This window comes from Helianthus annuus, chromosome 7 (assembly GCF_002127325.2).
Source record: "Helianthus annuus cultivar XRQ/B chromosome 7, HanXRQr2.0-SUNRISE, whole genome shotgun sequence".
In the NCBI taxonomy this organism is placed as follows: Eukaryota; Viridiplantae; Streptophyta; class Magnoliopsida; order Asterales; family Asteraceae; genus Helianthus; species Helianthus annuus.
Genome location: NC_035439.2, coordinates 22,162,849 through 22,183,274, shown reverse-complemented (window position 1 = coordinate 22,183,274; position 20,426 = coordinate 22,162,849). Strand labels below are relative to the sequence as shown.

Genomic DNA, 20,426 nt, shown 5'->3' with positions numbered 1-20,426 from the left:
GAGGGAACTACTGAAAACGACTTCATAATGATCAACATCGCCAGAGCGCCCAAAATCCCGACCATTCAAGATCTCCGGACCCAAATTACAATCAGGTCAACCCCCAGTCACCAAAAGGTAAACACACCCTCATTAGAACTAAATAGATCTTTAGACAATACTAGAATCGGGGTTTCAACAGAAGAATTTTTTGTTACATACATTATCCAAACACGCTTAGATTTTGTATTAAAAGAAAGTTATAATCATATGTTACCAATAAAAAACATTAGAAAAATATTAAAATGGTAGATAGGGCCTATAATCAAACAAACAAGTGGAACAAAAACAAAAGAGTGAAAAAAAGAAACGTTTTGACAGCAACAATGGCGGGAGGTATTTATAGTATTGACTCAGTGACTAAGTGGCTCCGGTCGGTGTATCCACTTTTAACGAATTCCCTTTCTCTCGTCAATCTTTTCACACGGTGTTACGGTGGTGGCAGCGGGGCGGAGGTGTTACGGTGGTGGGTTTTCAGACGATTTCGGGGTGAGGTTGTGGCGACGTGGTGGAGATGTTATGATGGGGCGTTTTCAGGCGATGATGGGGTGGATCTATTGCGGTGATGGAAGGTGATTGTTATTACCGAAGGTTTCTGATGTATTTTTGAAAAACGGGGAAAAAGACGAGTTTCCGGGAGTGTATATCACTCGAGCGATCGGAAAAGAAGGGTTCGACCAGTAGTTTAGACATTGAATGAATCGATCTGTGTTGGAACCAAAAGTTGCAGAATATTGGGCAAGGAGGAAGACAAGTAGAGTTAAAATGGTAATTTGGTTTTAACTGTTATATTTTAAGATGAAGGGCATTTAGGTAATTTCATACTCACTTAACTAAGAAAACTAACCTCCATCCACACCAGGGACTATCCGAGAACGAATTTGCCAAAGTTGAGAACTATAGCTGTAATTTTGAAAATGTAGGGACTAAAGGTGAAATCGGAGCAAACCACAGGGACTATCCGGGCACTTTTCTCTTTCCTTTTTGACTATTTGTTCGGACTTGAATGAAGGCTTCAAATTAACTTTATCTTTTACTTCTCTTTTTTATCCATCTCCCACAAACCCTTTGGCTCCTCTCTTTCTCTCTCTACTTTCGTTTCTCTTCTCCTCCACAACGTGGCCAATGACACCGCCACCACAAAACAACAACATGCATCAATTGATCTACCTTGAGAACACACAAACATGGCCAACATCCACCTCCACCACTGGTTTGGAAAAATGTGTGACGTTGGTAGTCACCGGAGAGGGGTGATGGTTAACAAACCTTTGTTTTGGCCCACTCTGGGCCTCTGGCATCCATCGATTCTAAAAAGAAAAAACTTAAATGACCTATGAGAGGCTGGCACGTGGACCAAAGGCCAGCCGCCACGCAGGTGGCACTATTCCCGGCCATGGTGTTTGTAGATATAAAGATGTTCATACCGAATGTAGAATATCATTAGTCCATCTGTTTAGAAATTATTTAAGAAAATGTAAGATGATGTGGTAATTTTTTAACTTAACATCATTTAGACGCGTAATTGTTTTCTTTTATCACATTATATCCGTTTCCAACTCCAAATAGCTTCTTACATACTTCATTATATTTTAAATACTATAATGACCTTTTTAATAGTGTTCTCACGTGCGAGATGCAGTGTGTCTAACACACATATCCACCTAGTACATGATGTGTCTAACCCATACAATAGTGAATGCAACATATGCCCATTGTTGCTTGAATGTTGTGTTCTTAAACCTTAGTCGGACATATTTGCCCCTCGTCACTGGCAGAGCTTCTTTGGGGCCGGAGGTTCCCGACCTCAACTGGTTTTCCGCTCGTAGTGTTAAATTCTACCAAAAATTTCTAAAAAAAAAATATTTTTATCTATAATACTATAAAAAGGAGAAGTGATGTACATAAACGTAATTTTACATGACGTAGAAACTTTACAACAATACGTACAAGAAAATAAAGCCTTTTAAAAGGGGTTGAATATATATTTTGAAGACACTATAGGGTTAATGTAGGGATTTCACCCTTCCTATTGAATGCATCGGCTAATCCATTCAGTTCCTTCCTTCAATTATGTTTCAATTCATGACAGAGAGAATAAATCTCCATCGGGGGAGAGGGTCCTGGAGAAAGAGTGTACAGTCGCCGGCAACATTATCCGGTGACCCTCTGTTACTCAGGACACGACGACGAGACTAGGGTTACGAAGTACGACCAGGGTGATGTGAGTGAAGTGACATCCGCATTTTCCGCCTGCTCTCCTCCTCTACTTCTCCGGCAAGGGACTCCTTATCACTTTTCGAGGTGAGGTTGCTTTGTTCCCTGCTATTTCTCTCAACTGGCATGTTTTTTTTCTTTTGTCTTTATCTGATTTTGGGCTTCATACGTTTATCCAGAATCCTTTGGTTCTATTGTTAATCAGCGATTGAACTTCTGGTATGGCCAATGGATGTGGTGATGGAGATTTTTTAGATCAAATCTTGACTAAACCCTTGAATATCTTAAAAAAAGGGTGACATATATGTATATATATATATATATCATGTATGTATATAAGATCAAATTAATGTATAGCTGTAAAGTTTTATATTAACTGGAGCGATTGAACTTCTGGTATGGCCATCTGAAACAGAGAAAAAGGATTCCGATCAAGATTCTGACCGGATGTCGCTTATATGGAGATAGCCGTGCACGATTAGTCGGTTTGTTGTTTAAATACTCATATACATCTTGCCTCTGATTGGGTTCGGATTTTTTTTTTCATGTCACAGGTCTGGTTGCAAGGGGTTTTTCTTTTTGCATTCTGATTTCATTCAGGTACGTTTTTATTTCCAGTTTGTTTAGTCGCATTATTTTGAGTTTTGATGTAGAAAGAGTTTGTGGAAATAATAACATGTTCGGTGGTGTTACAAATGCATATTTTGCTTTCACTGAAGTCACCGTGTGGATATGAGTGCATTGCCTCAGTTTCAGCTATTTGAGAAATGTGAGTTTCATACTTTCATTGGATTTTGATTAGTATTTTGATGTTTTGTGGACAAATTAATGAATTATACATGGTTGTATTATATTTTTATGATAAAAAGGTTGAGAAAAATTGAATCTTGGATTAAAATTTAGAATTGGTGGTGTAGGTATGCATATAAAAAGAATGAATCTTGATTGTTTTTTTAATCTTGTATCAAAGAACTATGCATACCCATATCACTACTTCAACTTCCTTATTATTTTCATTTTTACCATTGTTTTCTTTCTTGAAAGAATGAAAAACGAAAGTACAAAGGCCACACTAATGCTTGTCGATAAGGAATACCCTGGTCTGGTTCTCAGATATGTGATTTGTGCTTTATTGGTATCCGTCTTACATTGAAACGGGCCATTTTTGTATCACTCGAAATGGGCCAGTCCGCATCGGGTTAGGTTGTGCGGACCGAACATCATTTTATTTTATCAACCCGTTAAACTGAAACAAAAAATTACAAAAAGAAGTTTTAGCATGACCCGTTTGAGATAAACACACAATCCATTTTTTTTAAGTTCTTCAATTATTGGTTTTGGAAAAGAAGTTAACTTTTTAAGATTTTAGGTTGATATCATCTTAAAGGAGCTGGTTCGGAAAGCCATGAACGAGACAATGGTGCGTTTTTTGTAGAATTTTCTTGATTTTTCTACGAAAAAAAAATTGTCTTTTTTTTATTTAACATGATTGTTTGGTAAAAACGGAACTGTTTTAATGGCGACAATACTTGTGTCATGTGCGGAGATGGTAACGAGACTGCAGAACATCTGTTCTGTTCTTGTGCGGTAGCTTCGGAGGTTTGGTTTCTTATAAGTCGTTGGCTCAAGATTAGTCCGATCTTTGCCTTTTCTCTTACCGAGATGCTTGATATTCATGAATTTTCTGGCTTGGGATCTAAGGCGAAGGACATTTTTAAAGGTATTATCATGGTTGGTTGGTGGTGTATTTGGAGAGCGAGGAACGAAACTAGATTTTCCAATAGGCATTTTTCGGCCATAAGCATTGCTGAAGATATTAAGTCCCTAGGTTTCTTATGGTATAGTAACAGATCTAAAAGTAAAGATGTATCTTGGGCGAATTGGGTTTCTTTCTCTCTGATGTAATTGGGTGTTGTTGTTGTTGTTTGGCGGCCCTTGCTTTCGAGGGTTGGCCGTTGTGAATAAATGTTAATTTTCAAAAAAAAAATGATTGTTTGGTAAGGACCTGAAACAGTTCCCGAGTTTAAAAAAAGAAGTGGAACGGGCTGCAAATTAGTCGCTTGAAAGAATGAAAAACGAAAGTAGAAAGGCCATACTAATGCCATGGTCAGGTTCTCAGATATGTGATTTGTGCTTTATTGGTATCCTTCTTACATTGAAACGGGTCATTTTTGTATCACTCGAAATGGGCCAGTCCGCATCTACTACTTTTATGGGTCTGTTTGATCATCGCAAACAAACCATAAAATGAAATAAAAAAAAAGAATTTCATGAATTATATGTAGAGAAAAACTTAAATAACAACGATGAAATAAACCCTCTTGGGGAGCTGTGAGTTTGCTAGATTGGTGAAGAACATATTATTATAGTAGAGATTTTTATGTTATGTAAATTTGACCTTCATTGATATTTTGTTGACTTGATTATTGTAAGATAATGAAGACTTAGTGAGCTTGTTTGGATCTTGGAATGAAAATTTACATCTGTGGGTGGTGTTCAGTGTTCATATCATGTTTGAATGAGTTTTATGAAAATTTGGCTTCATTTTTGAAAAATGGTTAACACATTTTGATTCTAGGTGTTATACCCATTTTTTCTTTTCAATTCAAATTCATGAATTTGTCTTATAATTTTTAAAGTGATAAAAGCTGGTTCGTAAAATAACACACATACATAAATACATATGAAGTTTTCTTTAATAATAATAATATAATAATAAAAAATGAAGGTTGTATGGTTGATCTGATTTATATAGTTATTTATGTAACTTCTTAACTTGTGTTAGGCTGTCGGGAGTGAAAGGGACGGCAAGGGAGAACGGGCGAGGTGGCTGTTAATATATTAGTCGTATTAGCAAATTGATATTAAAAATAAATTACATGAAACCCGTCACGCAATGTGCGTCAAAAAAAACATAAGTCTCCGCGGCAACGCGCAGGCATTCCCACTAGTGGTGTAAAATATTGGATTTTTAAGAGCCTGATCCCCACAGAGTATATTTTAAAAGTGCGGCCCTGTCGAATTTTCGTTCAAACTCCGCCACTACAAGCGTCCTATTTTTATGGCTTTCTTTAATATTTTGCAACTCTTATCCTTTTTAGAATACTAATCCCCCCCCTCTTCTTTCTCTCCCTCACACACACATATATAATCTATAATAAAATAAGTCTATAGGGGCACACGATATTCATTGGAAGAGCTATTTATTTTTTTGTTTTCCTGTACTTTCTCCCTAACTTAATTATCTTCTGCTTAGTTATATATACTTAATTTTTATAATTAAAAATATTTTATTATATATATATATATATATATATATATATATCAATAAATAATAAGACTAAAACAAGCAACAAAGCTATTATTCCTATAAATTTTCAAAGATATATAAAAATAATCCATTAACTTCACATTAAATTATCTTCAAATCATATAAATAAAATATTAATACATTCGATTTTTTATTATTTTCCACTAGCTTTTATTTCCCCTCATCTTCACTTATCTATATAACATATATTATTCATGTATATTTTTGTGTGGTTTTTTTGGCAAAGAAACATTTATCATGCATCTATCCATTTATGTGTATTAAAGGGCTGTTTGACAACTTCTAAATGGTTAAGTGTTAAACCAGTAAGAGGTTTGAACTATTAAAAGTCAATACAATGCTTAACCATTCAGAGGCAAATGTCTGACCAATTCAACTTAAAGGTCTTAACAAATTTAGACTTAGTATAATGTTTAATCATTCAGAGACAGATGTCTAAACCATTCAGACATCTGCTCACGAAACAAATAGTCTGAACCATTAAGTGCTAAACCAACCATTAAAAGCCTCATTAAGAGCTAAACAAACATCCCTTAGTTAGATTGGATATTAGTTGATATAGTATATCCATATAATTAATACAAATGGACCGTTTTGTCATATAAAAGAATTAATATTTATTGTTTAGTATAACGGATTATTTAATAATATTAATTTTAATGATTATTGATTATTGATATATAATTATTTTCTTTTCTTTTTCGCTTATCTCTTATTTAATGTATATTTTTTTAATTAATTATTTCTTTTGCTTTCTACTTATTAATAACTATTTAATGTTTTATTGATTTAACCACGTGTAACAAACAAGTTTCTAGCATATTAATAATTAAAAAAAACAAAGTAAAATGGTACAACTTATGTAATACACAAGTTTCCAACCTAATAATAAATAAAAAACAAAGTAAATGTTATAAAAAGTATATAGTACATCAAAGTTCATTTTTTCAAAAACATATATTGACGACTGTGTGTGTTAATTGATTATATTATAGGTATCCAAGCCATGTAATACACGTGTTTATTCAATCCTAAGATGTAACTTGTTTATTAATTAGTATATAAAATTATATTTATTCAGACTATATAATACACAGAGTTCTGACCTAGTACATATATTAAATGTGTGATGATGTCACAATATTATCATGGAAAAACATGATGTTGTAACTATGTTGGATTTTTAAGGTGTAATGCTACTTCATCTAAACTATTTAATCATTTAAAAATTTGTGGTCCACCAACATAGGGAAATTATGGATATAACTACAGATCTATGGAAATATATAATAAAATGTTGCCATCATCTATCGACAAATGTCGACATGCATTTGAATATAATCTATCGTGGACTTCGACATAATGAAATCACATTTAAATAATAAAGATTACATTTACATCATTATCAAGCTAGTGACACTTGCACCTTCATACCTTGAACAAGCTTCATTGGTCTTTTGCTTATCATATACATTTCAATATAACATTTATTATCATATACATAACAATATAACATTTATAAGGACGGACGCCTAGACACCGCTTCAATTTTCATTTCGGTGCCAAAGAAGTTTATGACGTGTGTGGTGGCTCTGTACGCAATAAACACCATCCTAGGTGTTGTGGTACGATAACAATTGGGTAGGAGGGGTTGGTTTCACTGATTATTCCATAAGAAATCCATACACGGTAGGGAGGGGTTGGTTTCACTGATTATCCCATAAGAAATCCATACACCACTTTTTCGCATAGCTAATTCATGGTATACGTTTCTTTTTCTTTTAATAAAGAAATTGGTTATGTTTCTTTTTCTTTTAATAAAAAATGGTTATGGGATGGATGTGATAAAAATATGGATACCCTATTTTGGGAAGGAAAAAAAGAAATTGGAATATGATGATATTGTCTGTTGAGGAGAGAGAGAAAGTTTGTGGGATGGATGAGAAGAAAAGTATGGATACTTATGGCCTAACTCGTGTTTGGTCTAGATTTTATCTTTTTAACATCTTTCACCCTTAATCAAATATCAAATTGCTACAAAAACTATACCCTTAATCAATGACAGTCTAAAAATATTAAAAAATGAAAAAAAAATAAATACTCATGCATAATACTTTAATAATCATTGATTGATCAAGATGACTACCCTAATCCATGCATTTGAGATTATCACCGACATATCATCAACGAACACCGATGCTGGTAAACTCAAACATTGGTCGTCGAATGTTAGGACTACTTGGCGACATATTACTCATGGATTATCCGCTGATGATTCTTGGTCTGAAATTTCAGATAGGAATTAGGATTCATGCCAAGACTTTTCAAGTGTTTGTCAGTAAGATTAGTTTGTGACGAACATGTTTGTCGGTGATTCTTAGGATAAGATTTCATATAAGATTACCGTCATGGATTTTTTAGCCGGTCGATAAGAATAGCCTTGCATTTTGATTGGTAATATGCCATTGTATACGAAGATGAAATCTTACCATGTTTATGGCCTTGTAATGTGTTAGTCACTCTTATTTCTGTACACATAGCTATATTAGTCTATTCAAGTTATTTTTGTGTTAAGATACTCGTGTGATAAAATACATTCGTTTCCATATGATACAAATGAATACAAATATGATTTTACAATGTAAGTTCAACCTAAGGGACATACTTGAACTAACTTTGTGAGTGTTAATGTAAATGTTTCAAGTTCAGTTCGTTTTCGGTTATATCGGTTAACCAAACCTTCATAACCGTAACCGATTGGTTTATTAACCAAAGCTTTATAACCATAACCATCAATTGTGTCATTTATCACATTTATCGCATGATCACTCATTGCATTGGTTGTATTTAATTATTGGTTGTGGTTGTTTATTTATTTTGATCACCTTATTACACTTGAATTGCATGTTAAACATTTTAAAATAATTCAACTAATAAATTATTTTAATTAAATCTAATTTACTCACCAACTTATGTTGACTCAAACTACTTTTACTCATAATACAGGTGATCAAGTTTAATGTGACGAGGATGAAGACATATAGGGACATGCCTTGGCTAATAAATCGGATTTCATTTCTGTGTTTTATGTTTTGGTTTTTGTTTGGTTCATTTGGATAATTATTTGCTTATGTGACATTGTTTAAATTTGACTTGAATAATACTTAAACTTTTAATAGTTTTCATGAGCTATGAGCAATCATCGTGCCCCGATTATCCGTTACAGGTTGGGGTTGGGGTCTGACATATATTCTAAAAGACTCTTCAGGTTTTCAAAATACATAGAGGAAATTAAATTAAAAACATAATTAAATAACATAAATCTCAAAACATGTGTATCATTGTTTGGTTTTAAGACTTAATAAACACGAATGAATGCCCACGCTCACTAATCACGAGTGACACTATTCGTAAACCAAGAGCTTCAACTCTCTAATCATCTACCTACAATTAGCCTAATATGCATGCAAAAATCAGCTACGTTTAGTGGGTTATAACAATTAAATTTAACGTAATTAGACTAGTACCAAATCACTTTATTTGATAACAAGTGATCTCAATTTTATAAAATCCAATCTTCTTAACCCATTGCAACCCAACCGGCAACCGCCCATACAATAGAGTCCACCCAAATTGATCCATTACCCTAGCCACTATCAACTAAGCCACGACCCACAAATTGCCCCATAACAAACATCTTGTAAGCGCAGACCACTGCATGGCTGAGACCAACACTGCATTACGTATTTCATCTAAACATCATCACTTACCCCTATTTTCTCTCTAAGTACATTGGTAGTTGTACACACACATCACCATTAAAAATTCTCCCAACTACTGAATATGTATTAATTTAATTACTCTACAACACGGACCCGATACATTTATGCTTCCACCATTCATCGTCTATAGGCACGATACACTTACTAAACTATTCCAAATCTAAAACACACGGACTCGTTTGGAACCCAAACACCCATTCCAGATCCCCATGCATGCACGTACACCACCCCAGTGGCGGACCCAGAAATTATTTGCTGGGGGTGCGGATGAGGTGTTCAACCATATTTTCAAGGGGTACGGTCGGGTAGAATGGACCCTTTTTAACCCCTAACTGGTTTTTCCCACCCGTTTGACAAAACCCAAACTGGGCCCAGAAACCGACTTTATTTAATATTAATTTTCTTTTATTATGTTTATCTTTTCCTTTTTAACATAGCGTAGTCTTGAACTTAAATGGTAATATTGAATTTTAAATAAGACTATAAAAGTAATGGTAACAACTTAAATACAACATTTTTTTCTTTTTTCAGGAATTAAGGTAACAAATTGAATCAAAATGAATTTCAACGATGGTAATGGTAATGGTAATGGTAATAGTAATAGTAATAATGATAATAATAACAACAATAATTATATATATTTCTTAAAATTGATGGTCGGTGGTTGTAACATCACAACCATCACCATCTTCTATATATATATATATATATATATATATATATATATATATATATATATATATATATATATATATATATAGGATAAAGATCAGTTAGGAACCACCCTTTATTGCGAGAACCAATGTGAACACATGGCAAAATTGTAATTAAGTGGCATCTAATAAAAAACACCCGCTGGTGTTCTGTATTTCCAGCCCCTGTTCAAGATCGTCTCTTACAATCTAGGGTTTCATTCGAGAGATTGTATACATTGACGACGGCGATCTACGACGGCGCTTATCTCTCCAGTTTCACGAAGGAGATTGTATACATTGACGATCGTCTCTTACAATCTAGGGTTTCATTCGAGAGATCGTCTCTTACACGCGATCCTGTTCTGTATTTCCAGCCACTGTTCACGTTCATACTGCAATAATATCGATTACAATACAAATTTTGGAGCAAAAATTTCAATTATACGACAGATTTTGGAATATCAGATGGTGAAATCGATATGACGAACGGTTTATGGTGTGTTGCTATCGATATGACGAAGACGAACTACAGATGTAATCGGGACGAAGACGAACTACTGAGAACTGTTGATGCCTGTGAACTGAGAATTGTTGATGCAATTCGAGTGTCAGACATGATTTTTGTATAAATACACCATCCTGCACATGTGCAACGGAAGACGAATATGTGAATGTTATACAAAAAGGTTAGAAGCTATTAATTATTTAGTATTATTTTTATTATTTTTTTAGTAATTAAATCTGAGTTTATGCACAAATGAATCATTGTATTAATTTTTTTTGTTAATAATGTAATTGGGATGAAGACGAACTACTGAGAACTGGTGATGCCTGAGAATTGAGAATTGTTGATGCAATTCGAGTGTCGGACGTGATTTTTTTGTATAAATACACCATCTTGCAAATGTGCAGCACTTTACCATTACCCTATACTTATACGAAGTGTTGTGTACTGAATATTCATACGGATCTATTCAGGTTCATTCGTATTTACAATCTGATTGGTTATATACGAATATGCAAGTTACATATTCACACGAATCCAGGTTTTGATTCACATATCTACATTTTGTTTGTTGCATTGAATCAGTTTGTAACAGATCTACATCGGTTCGCAAGTGATTGTGTTACTGTGTTATTTGTTTGCACAATCACTGACCAAGATCAAGTACATTGTTACATAAGCACGAACCCAAATCTGTTAGAATAAGTTCATTTGCATTTTAGTTCATTCGCAGAAACAAAACTGTCATCTGCTGGAATCAATTCAGTCCATTCAATGGAATCAGTTTATTCGTAGAAATTGGTTTATTCACCGTTCAAGTACATCCGCCGCATAGATTACACCATCCGCAGTATATCTGTCCAATCGCTGAACCTTACATCTGCAGAAGTTAAATCAATCTGCAGATTTTAACTATATCTGCAGAATTAACGGATCGAATTTAACGGGTCTGGATTAAATTGTTTATTCGTTGCATTAACGTTCATTCACAGTATTGCTCGTCTGCTTATTAGGAATAAGTACATCCGTAGATTAGACTTCATTGGCTCATATTTAAGTTCATTCGCTCAAAGTTAGGATTTTGTTTAAGCTGGTTCATTCACTGAAAAACAAGTATATTCGCTGCTGATTCATTCACTGAAAATAGGTCCATTCACAAAACTGTCCATTTGCTCAAACCTGATGTCCATCCGCTGAAATATTATGCATCCGCTGAAAATTTGCTCATGCACATGTGCACATGTGCAGCACTTTACCATTACCCTATAACTACACCATATTGCACATGTGCATCACTTTACCATTACCCTACAAATACACCATCCTGCACATGTGCAACACTTTACCATTACCATATAGCCATCACCAATAATCTACAAATTGCACATGTCAACACGTTACCATTACCCTATCATCATCAACAATAATTTGTTCACAGTATCAGTACATAATCATGCACATGTGCATCATGTCACCATTACCCTATAATCATCACCAATAATATGTTTATCATTTATACAACATTCTTACACATAACATTTACCTTATTAAATATCACTTTTTTACCATTTCATTATTCACTTTTTGACGTTCTTTTTATATTCAGGAACATTCATACACAATGAAGCTATGAAGCTGCTACCATTGCTACTAGAATTCCGGACATATGAAACAGATTCTTGTTCCGATGATGCTAATGATATTGATGAAGATGATGATGATAATGATACTGATGAAGATACTTAAGATGACTATGAAGACCCTACATACATAAATGTACATGAACAACCCCTTATACGTTCATCCAGACGTCATAATGCAACCAACCATTCTAAATTTGATTAAGTTCGTCGTCAAATATCGATCATTTTGTTTTTATTGTTTGTTTTACATTTAGTCTGAATTGTTTACATTCAAGTTGAAACACTCGTCTACGTTGAACTTGTTTACATTTAATTTGAAACGACTGCGTTCAATTTGATTATGTTGAATTATTGTTTACATTTAATTTAACCTGTTTACATTCAATTTGACCTACATGTTTACGTTGAACTACTCGATTAAACATCATTTAAACTATGTATTCTGATATTATGATTACAAATTTCTGATGTTTATGATTGAATGGATGATGCTGTTTTATCACTCAATTATTAAACAAAATCGTATGTACTTTAATTCCTGAACACCTAACATGTATTATTATTCTAAATAATGCAATTGTGCATATGACATACCACTTTAACATAACCTATACCAGTTCATTTCCATATACATTACCATATGTGGATATATTACTAACATGCATACCAATTTCAAATTATGCACATGTGCATACAAAAACCTCTCTAACATACCAAATGTATAAACATATTACACATATGTATACATTTTCAAATTATGCACATGTGCATTCAACAACCTTCATAAAATACCAAACAACCTATTACATCATCATCTACATTACCATCCATGGATATACTACCAACGTGTATACCAATTTCAAATTATGCACATGTGCATCCAAAAACCTTCATACCATACAAAACACGTAAATAAATTACCAATATGTATACATTTTCAAATTATGCACATGTGCATTCAATAACCCTCATACGATACCAAACAACATAGTACATCATCAACTGACCAATATAACTAAACCATCAACCACCATCTAAAATTAACCAAAACTATGCATATGTGCATACATCATCTTTCAAAACACAAACTTGTTTGTATCACAATACCACTCAATATCACCGTCAATGCCAACAAAACAAAAACAAGAAATATTGTTTCCACCAACCACCTACCTACAACACTCCTAGTGATTACTCAAATACTCCTTTTTTATCTTCTTCCCATTTGTTCAACCTCCTCCAATACTCCTCCTGCTTTGTTGATTCTTCCTCTAACCTTTTTCCTAGATTCTTCATCCGTCAGCCCGTGTATGGTATCCTTTGCCAAATTTATAACACGTGTCAACAAAAAAAAACGGAAACACACGTTATATAATTTTCATACATAATTTTGCACATGTGCAGATTCAACTTTATATTAACACAACTTTACAACACATACCATCAACGTTGCTGTCCACCATATCGTCATTATTCTCATGTCTCCTCTTTAATGTTGATTTTTCAACCTTCTTTTTCTTGACCACATACATTTCACTATCATCTTTGCCCAATGTTTCATTATTCTTCCGCTTACTTGTCCTCTTTTGTATATAATTCCTGTATCTACATCTGTATATTTACTTGCCTTCCTTGTATGTCTTTTCCTATATCTACATCTGCATATGGTATAAAATATTTGTTTAAATGAACGGCAACATCATTTAACATAAAAACTAAAAAATAATGAACATGTGCATCTCTACCCAATCGCATCAAATACACATGTGCATAATCTATACATCACACCAAAATACAACTAAATACCTTATTAAATGTCACCTTTATCAACATTAACTACATTATTCACATGTTATTGCACACTATGCATATGTGCATATTGATTTATTATTACAATCAACGTTCATCGTTTACACTTTTGTCACCAAAAACACATAACAACATAGTTCGAATCACAAACATACTCTGAACCAGGAACAGGTTCATAAGTTAGCATGTCAACTTCAAGAACCACGTGACCCTCTGGATTGTTCTGCAACCACTCACCTTCATATCTGCAACCATCCCATAACATGCACATACACATCAACCTCAAGGATCAGTCAATCAAACACTCAAACACTGTTGGGATCTGAGGCTGTCATGATTCGTGTTTGTTTGCATAAAACTAATAAGTGCAGCGGAAATGAGTTGCAAACAAAGTAAACACAAACAAAGGAAAGTATAGATTGATAAACAATTGCTTTTCATTGAGTCAAATGATTGAAATACAAAGCAAATGATTACAGTAAAAGCTTACAATCTAAACTCCCCCTCAGCCTGATACACCAGAGTTGGTTGCACAAGATGAAAGGATGAATTGAGGAGAAGAACTCACTCAAAACGATCAAGTGTAACAGTACAGAGTACTGTCATACTTATAGGCAAACCAAACTACTGATATACTTCAGCTGACGTCACCATGATAGTGACATCTAATGACCTAACAAACTACAAATACTGTCCTATACAAACTACTGTTATGTAACATCTGATATTCACTAACATGCAAAACATAAGGAAAACTACTGCTTCACGTTCCACTGTTGTAGCCTTAGCACAGATGTTGAGTCTTCAGTGCTTTCTTCAAAGGTGATCAGTCTTTGAGAGGGCAGTGCTTGAATCTTCAGCAGCACTTACGAAACAGCAGTAGATAGAGCAACAGAGTTTGTCTTGAGCAGTTGTTAGGTAATCATCAGAGTTTGGTTTATCAGTTGCTGTAGTTGAGCAGCACTTTAGATTATCAGCTGTTAGATAACCACTGTCAAGGGGAGAGATTAGAGTAAACTGCTGCTTATTAAGTGTCCACTGATGGGATCCGGTTTTGGCTTTACATTATCTGTTCCTCTGTTAGGGTTCAATCCCAACAATCTCCCCCTGGAACAGATAATGCCAAAACCCTTCCTTATTCAGGACCTTTATTTTTCATCAGAAGTTCCATTGCTTTTCTTTTAAATTCTTTCTCAAAATCCTTGGAACTTGTATCATCCTCATCCCTGCACAGTTTAAGCTCAAGGAGATCCTGTAGATCTTCAGCACTTAGGCCTAGTGCCTGATTCCTTGATATATGCTTCACTTCACCATTGAATCTGAGCAAAGTCAATACGTGGGTCTTTTGATCAGACATCCACTTTAGTATTTTTGAACTCAATGGGTTTCTTGGGAGAGATTTATTATCTGATGAACTTGAAGTGATTGGCCTGAAGAAGTGAAGAGCAGCATCATGAGCTTCAGACACTTGTATGAATGCTTGTTCAATGATCTTGTTGGCTTCAGCTATATCTGCTTCAACTTCTTTGTCAATCAGCTCACTGTTTGTGATGCCTGCTGATGACTTTTGGCTTACTACTTTAACCTTTTTGGCAAGGACTTGTAGTTTAGCCAATCTTTCTTTATCTGAAGCTATTTTCTTCATAGCTTCTTCAATCTGTTCAGCTTCTTTGTTCTTATCTACTCCAGCAGATAGCATTTCCTTCTTTTCTTTACTCAGCTTTGTGACAAAATCTTCTGCTGTGCTGATCTGTGTTTCGAAAAGTTTGACTTGCTCTTGAAGCTTTTTGTAGTCAGACCTTTTAGGAGAGTTAGAGGCTTTCATCCTCTGCTTCTCAAGTCTTTCATAAGCTTCATCAGTTTGTTGCCTAGACCATTTTGATATGGCTTCAGCAGTGCCTATCTTAGCATCCACCAACTCCCTTTTCTTTCTTTTATACTCAGCAGTGAGATCAGCAATGAGTCTTTTGTACTTACTCCAGTTTGGAGCAGTTTTCTTCTTTGAGGGATCATTTTTGATTCTTTGGATCCTTTCAGCCTCATGCTTCAAAGCTACTAAAGGCCATTCTTTAAACTGGGATTCTTCAGCAGAATAGAACTTTTCTTTCATGATGAAGGCTAGAAGTTGTTCTCTCAATCTCTTCTTTTGATCAGCCTTTTCTTTGTCTAGCTCTTGTGCATATTCCTCCATCTGCTTAACCTTTGCAAGGTAGAACTCCAGTCTATTCGCAATGCCTTCTTCGCTTAGCCTTTCTTTCTCACTGTCAACCTTGGCTTTAACTTTAGCTTGCCTTGCCTTTATCTTGAGATAATCATTGATATCTTCTGGAGCTATATAGCCTATGAGTGAGGAGAATTTTCTTTTTGAGGGATCTGTTTCTGTGTAAAACTGCCTCATCTCATCTTTGATGGCTTCTAGTTCCAGTGGATACTTTGCAGCATTTGGATCATGACTACCTTCATCAGCAGTGATTGGCTTTCTTTTTCTTTTTAGGAGCTGTGGTTGTGATATAGGAAGAGATATAGGAAGAATTAGGGCAGTTGTGGATGTCTGACTAACAGTGGTTGAAACAACTGGTGTCTCAACTGCTGTTGTCATTACAATTACTGATGTATCAGTAGTTGTCTTCTGCTTTTGAGCAGGGGATGAAGAATGGGAAATGATATTTGAAGGTGGTGATGGTGGTGGTGAGTTATCATCAGGAATGTAGACCCTTCTCCTTTTAGAAGAAGAGGCTGATGATGTTTTGGATGGATCAGTGGTTTGAGATTGGATGGCAGTGGATTGTGATTGACTAACAGTGGTTGCAACAACTGGTGCTTCAATCACTGTTGTCACTACAGCAGATGTTGTAACATCTGCTGTCTTCTGCTTTATGGCAGGAGGCAGTGGTGGTGTGGCTTTGGATGATGGTGGTTTGGTGGTTTTTGGTTTTGATGAGGATTTTTGTGTTGTAGACACAGGTGGTGGTGGAACAGTAGTTGTGATGGTGTGTGATGAGGTGGTGTGTGTTGATGAGATGGCAGCTGTTTGGCTACTTGCAGCAGTTTTTGTAACTGCTGATGTATCAGCTGTTTTGGGTTTTTCTGGTTCAACATACAACCCATCTTCTATGCCTTTCTTTTTCAACCTGTTTTTCTCCCCCTTTTTGGCATTATCTGCCAGAGGTGTATCCATGAAGAAAATGGCAGATGGAGCTTTCTCACTTTGAGCATTCTGTTGAATGCTGGCCTTTATAGCCTTGATATCAGCTTGAGTATCTTTGAACCGAGATTCAACCATGTTGGTCAGCATTTGCATTTGAAGATCATGCTTTTTAGCAGCCATTTGTTGCTGTTGTTCTAACATGGGTTGAAAAATATTCCAAAGCTCATTTGCAGCAAATGCTTGTGGAGCAAATGCTTGAGCAGGAGGAGCAGTAGTTTGTGCTTTCTGAGCTTTCAACATCTCTTGCACTATTTCTTTGATTTCAGCAACTGAACTTTCAATTTTTTCAACTCTATCCGTCAATTCCTAATATCTTGAATCATCACCTACATGAGTAGGATCATCTGAATCCCCACCAGCGGTGGTTGTATCAATGTTTGACTTAGGAAGTGAATCCCAAAATTCATCCATTGATGCCCCTTGTTCTTGGTACTGGGGACTTCTTTCTTCAACACTTGTTAGCCTTTGGAGAGTACCAGTAGGTAAAACATACTCACTGGTGGCTTTCATTGGTGCTATGGAAGAAATTGCCTTCAAGGGAGTCTTACTAATGAAACAACTGTCCAACTGAAGATCTGTTGATCCATCAGTTGTAGTTGCTGCTCCACTTGAACTACCACCAAGAGTTACTTGGAACTCAAGGGGTGTAACCTCCTCAACTGTTGCTGGGATAGCAGAGGTATGCACATCAGACCCAGTCACTTGTGGAGGTATACTCTCAGTAATAGGTGATCGAGAGGAACTGGTTTGTGTATGTGCCATATCAACTGCATGCAACAGGGGCATTATTGATTGTGGTAATATTATTGGTGAGGGTGTGGGGGTAGAAAGAGACATGTCCTTGGGATCAGGACTGTGGAAGATGGATCCGAGTGGATACAGAGCTTCATAATGTGGTGTCCCTGTGCTTACAACCTGACCCTTTTGTGAGGATGCAGGAGGAGTTTTAGGCTGGGGATGAGATCTTTCTTCCAACTGCTGTGAGGAAGTAGCAGCAGTGGTTTCTTGTGACTTTTGTGTTGTCACTGGCATTAACTCTGGGATCTCATCTTCCAGAGTTGCCTTTGGTGTGGGTTTGGTGGGTTTTCTGGATGGTTTTCTTTTGGTCTTTTTGGTGGCAGGTGTTGGTTTCAAAGCAGTGGGTGTGCTACTTTGATCACCTGGAGCAGTGGGCTCAGCAGTGGTTGCTACAGGGTCAGTGGCAGTTTCTAAAACCTGCTCTGCCTCTTTTGTTTTTAATTTTATTGGTGCCATCATTCTTGAAAAAGTTTCTTTTGTTAAAAAGTTTATTTTGAATGAGACACCTTGTTTGGGCAGTTCTGCATCTTTCTCTACAAATGTTTGTTCAAAATAATAGCTTAGAAATCTCAGAAAGAGCAGAAAAGCCTTATTATCAACGTTCTTTACCAAATCATCAAATATTACCTGGGAGTAGTTAAAGTTTTTATTGTTAAAAATTGCATACCCTAGGCATTGAATTTTTGTTGGTATCTCATTGAAGGACGTTGTTTTATTTGAAACACGCATGAGTAGTGTGTGAAATAAAAATCTGGGTGCAGAAGGGAAGTAACCCTTTTGAAGAGTATCTACCTTTAGTTGTTCTGCATAACCCCTGTTCATGAAATCCTTTACCAACTCGTCTTTTGTAAAAGAGGTTTTTCCATTTAAATCATCGAGTTTAAAGGTTTCAGAGATGGATTTCGGAGAAATTTTTACCTTCTTACCCTGTATCGAGGAGTTGATGGCGGCGGTGATATCTCCTTGTTTTTCAAGGGTGGCATTTTTTCAGAACTCTCTCTGGGTATCAAGGTAAATAGGAGCGTCTGCTGTTATCAAAGTTTTGTACTTTGATGCAGAGAGAATGTCAAGGATGGAGTCGAATGTGTGGTTATCGGTGGGTTTTGTGAGTATACCCACATAATTGTGTGGAGCTTTGTAGCGTATCTCCATGGTTTCAGCGGCCATTTCAGTGGCTTCTGCTGTTTTGGAGGAAGATGATGAAGGTTTTGTTTTTGATTTCGATTTTGGCTTCGTCATTTTTGATGATGAATATCGAAGAAGATTTTTGGAGTTATGAGAGGGAAACTGTTTTGTGAAGAGAATGTTTGGAATTCAATTCGACAGTGTAATCCTCTGTTTGGATTTAATCAGGGTTTTATTTAGGGAAAAAGTGATTGCTGATGTGGCAGCGGTTATTTTGATCTGAAGGCTAAAAACGGACCACGTGTCAAACATCTGATGGAATGGTAAATGATGGAAGACAGTTGTTTTAATAACTACTGATGGATCAAGCATCAGTAGTTACAACGGTAATAAAATGAAGCAGTGGATGTATCAGTGGTTGAAACAATGATTTTAACATCAGTGTTTTTGAAGAACAGAGGTTGACACTTTAGCAGTGGACAGACTTTAGAAAGCAGATGTTAAGGCACAGCAGCATTTTAGATACAGCAGTGGATAAAAATGAAGATCATATGTTTAACAACTGTTTGTGCAGCAGTGTTTTGACTTTTGACAAATAATTTTAGCATCTGTTGGTTTAGATGTAGATATTGATTTTTGTCTTTGTGGAAACACAATATCTTATCTATCATCTGTTGAGCACCAAAAATGCTATTCTTAACAAAATACATTTTAGATGTATTATATCAAGATTAAGTTGTCAGCAGTCATTTTCAGAAATTTTGTTCAAGGTTTTGCCATCTGTCTATTATTTCAGACAGTGGTTTAGCATCCCAGATGATGAAGTCTTGCTCTACTTAGAACAACTCATTTTATGTCTAATTACTAGAACATGAGTGTCTTAGTAGTTCAAAAATGAATTTACAATCAATTTCTGATCTGTGACAAACTAAACTTGAACTCAACATGACCTTGATGTGTGAGTCATTTCCTTTTGACCAGTTTTAAGGATAGTAATTTCACACAAAAAAAGGATATTACATCCTGACCAGAGATGAACTTTCACTATTAAAAATGAGTAAAAGTTCAAAATACATTTTATAGAAATTAAAATGCATCTGGTTTTATTAAAAGGAAAACACCTTTTTTTAAAAAAATAAAAGATGTTTTGGATATAATCAAAAGGATCTGACAGTTTTTTTTTTCAAGTAAATGATCAAATTATTCTCAAGTTATTCTGACCATTATTTGGGTCATTTTCTTGTCAATTGATTGTAAATTTCTTTTGAGCACAA

At 35.3% G+C, this 20,426-nt stretch overlaps 1 long non-coding RNA gene across 2 annotated transcripts; it reads left to right on the top strand.

The window, feature by feature from the left end:
* The first annotated feature begins 1,934 nt into the window (after window positions 1-1,934).
* On the top strand, window positions 1,935-4,718 carry LOC118480343. Of its 2 annotated transcripts, XR_004862039.1 has the most exons (5): window positions 1,935-2,343; window positions 2,436-2,856; window positions 2,976-3,025; window positions 3,626-3,676; window positions 4,271-4,718. It is a non-coding gene; the product is annotated as an uncharacterized LOC118480343 (long non-coding RNA). The 2 variants fall into 2 exon arrangements; XR_004862038.1 differs by lacking the exon at window positions 4,271-4,718 and having other exon boundaries at window positions 3,626-3,756.
* The last annotated feature ends 15,708 nt before the right edge of the window (window positions 4,719-20,426 follow it).